We start from the raw sequence: 3,577 nt of genomic DNA on the forward strand, positions 1-3,577 counted from the left end.
TGGCCCAAAAACCCCACAAAAAGCTATGGGTGCCGGCCATGAAAGCCTTTGACTTCACAATATATGAAATTATTTTAAAGTACAGGCAAAATAAGGCTTAAAGCAGCTCAACTTCACAAACAAGAAAACACTCACGCAAAACAAAATGTTCATAAATTGATTTCAATGGGGGGGCATTTAAGAAGTACTTGCCTTTGGTTGGCTAGTTTCAGAAACAAAATAAATGAGATATTTATTACCTATACTTACATATATTTATTTAAACATGCTGTTTAAAAATAACTGCTCACAATCTAAGTTTAATACAAAACTTACAAAGACTAAAAATATGTAGTGTTTTCATTTACACGCACATGGAAAAAATAAAGTATATAGATTTTATGAGTCTCTACCGAGAGCTGTATTAAAGCCACTTCCTATATGTAAAGAATTCATAGGGAAATATTTAGCTTTTGAAAAAGTTTAATGGAAAAAAAAAACCCCTTAACAGGAGTTAAGATTGGGGCATCAGAAGGCTAAAATTAAACAGTGGAACTACACTAGGTATAGACTTTGTTGCAGAAGACAGAATTCATGCTGCAACAGAAGGAAGGATGAGATGGAGGCCACTCCATCAGTTTTGCTGAAAGACCAGCTCCATTAGGCGCCTACTAACCTTATCTGTCACCTAGCATCATTCATTCTATCAGAGGCAAGGATAAGGAAACAGGCTCATTCTATTAGATCTACTGCTGAAGTAGCTTCATTTGGCTCTTCCTGTGCCTTAGTGGTTTCCATTCCAGCCACTCTGTAGTATTAAGAATGGGTGCCTTGTTTGTTTTCCTGTCTCTTTCTGCTGCATCCTGTTTTCTTTTTGTTTTATATCTTTTAAGTTGTAAGCCTAAGGGCAGGGATTGTCTTAATTCTTATTGATCTCATAAAAGCCGCCCTCAAAGTCTTTTCCACTGAAGGGGTTAAAAATGCTGTAATGAAAAGTCATCATTCTCTTGTATACTAAAGCTACTGAGATCATCATGTATTATTAAAGTAGTTGTTATTAACTGTTTTTAACTGCTATCAAGTAGATTTTGACGTATAATGACCCAATGGATGAGAGACCTCCAAGTTACCCTATCAACAGGCTTGATCAGGTCCCACATGAGGGCCATAGATTCAGTCCATCTATTTGTAATGCAGTGTTCCTCTCTTCCTACTGCCTTCTACCTTACCAAACATTATTGTCTTTTCTAGAGAATCATGTCTTCTCACAGTTTGGCCAAAGTATGACAGTTTCAGGGCCTGAACAGGCAGGCCAAAATAAAGCTGCTTTGGGTCACTTTGGAGGTATGCTATTTAAATGACACATGCCTCTTAAGAGGCCAGAAGCTGCTCCAAAGCTGCACTCCAGTCCTTAGAACTGGAGCGTGGCTTTGGCGTGGCTTTCAGCCTCTTAGGATGCTTGCATCATTTAAACAGCACACTTCCAAAGTGGCCCAAAGCAGCTTTATTTGGGCCTGCCTGTTCTGGTCCTCAATTTAGTCCAGCTCCCTAAATAAGAAACACAGCTGCATAGTCATTAAGAAAACAGAAGAGAGTCATACATTACTTTCTAGTCATATGATCCTTCCTACAAGTGATTCTGGATCCTTATGTAAATGTAACATGTGTCTTGCATACCAATCCAAACTTAAGCCCTGTAGCCATGGCTGCAGATTTGCAGTCTTGATTCTTCTAATAGCTGGTAGAAGACATCTATCATCTAATTCATCTTTGGTTTTGTAAAGATGTGTTTTATGCCTTCCTGGCTATGGAGATGTATTTGCGGACATGCAAGCAACATCTGCAACAGGGCACATTGTCCATGGGGATGGAGCTGCCATCCTTCCTTGGCTCATAATATCTCCTACTTGTTTATTTATGTATTTATTTTCAAAGTTCTCCCACTGAGGATTCAAAGCAGCTTACAGTTACAAATTTCTATGACAATTACCTCTCCCGCCACCACCTTAACTATTTCAAATCTCAAGCTTAGTTATAACATTCAAAAATCATGATTACATAAAACATTAATATTTTCTCTTGAAAAGCACGTTTCCATATTTTAGTTTTTCATACTTAATTCTTAGTTTATTCATGTATTGGGCACACATTCTGCCTTTCTCTCAAGACTAGAGCTCAAAGTGGTTAGCTACAAGACTAAAACAAATACAAGAAACTAGTAAAACAATATTAAAATACAAACCTTTAAAAAAATTAAAAAGTAAAAAAAACACTTTAAAAAATAAAGCTACATTTTTTAAAACTCCTTTACAATTACCACTCCATTACTGAAAGTTCACGTGGATAAAATGGACTTTTCCTGCCTACAGATGGACAAAAAGTGAAGGACATCAACTCCTTTGGCAGATTACAGAACCTGGAAGCAGCTACTAAGAAGGCCTCCTCATATCTTCCAATTATCCTCATTTGGCAGGGACAGTCCTCATTACTTCTCTACCATCCCACTTTTTCAGATGCTTTTAAAATGTCACAGTTTCTCCCTCCTCCTTCACTTTCTCCCTTTGTACTCAGTTTACTTAATTTCCAGCAAACTGAGTTCAAAATGCAAAAGTAGTATACAGTACACTCAACTCACTAGAAGGAGAGGATAGACAGGGAAGAGTCTTACCCTTCCCAGTAGATTCAGGCAATAACAAACTGCTACAGGGACACAGTGGCTCAAGTGTTTAAGACACTGACTATATTGATTGTAATGTTGGCAAGTTGGCAGTTCAAGGCTACATAATGGGTTGAGCTCCTTTCACTAGCCCCAGCTCCTGCCAACCTAGCAGTTTTAAAGCATGCAAATGCAAGTAGATACATAAATTTGGTGGAAAGGTATACAGCATTCTGTGCAATCATGCTGGTCACATGGCCCAGAGTAGTTTCTGATAACACTGGTTCTTCAGCTTAGTAACGGAGATGCGCACCACCCCCTATGATTGGGCACAACTTGGCAACCTTGTCAACAGGGAATACCTTTACCTTTTACAGCCTCTTCTAGCTTATGCTTTCTTATTTATAACCTTTACAATTTTGACCACACACTAACATTACTTGGCCACACATGTCCTGATTTTCATATGTGAAATGTTGGATACCTTCTGTTGGGTCCTCACCAAACTGCACACAAGGTGTCCAAGGGATTATTCAGATGGTGAAAATAATCCATGTAGAAGCTGGGTTGAATCTTTATTGTTCACATGCATTTCAAATTCATCCGATTAAGATGTTTTGGGGGGGCTGCCAAAAAAATCACTTAACCTGGGGTAATCAATGTCAGGTTTTTCCCAAATTTTTATAAAAGATTCTGATTTTCAGCTGTGTGAATAGATCCACTGGGATAAAACTCTGCATGCCTTGAATATGCTTTGAATAAATTTGCATCACAAACTCCATCTTTATCCACAATGCTTACACGTGAGAGCAACCAAAATCACAGAGATGTGCATAGATGCATGAGTGAGATTACTTACATAGTCACACTAAAAAACTCAATGTGTGAAAAACTGAGAGAACACCTCAAAGCCAAGGCCGACTAGTATGGGAGAATATGATG

Source organism: Sceloporus undulatus, chromosome 3, assembly GCF_019175285.1.
Source record: "Sceloporus undulatus isolate JIND9_A2432 ecotype Alabama chromosome 3, SceUnd_v1.1, whole genome shotgun sequence".
In the NCBI taxonomy this organism is placed as follows: domain Eukaryota; kingdom Metazoa; phylum Chordata; class Lepidosauria; order Squamata; family Phrynosomatidae; genus Sceloporus; species Sceloporus undulatus.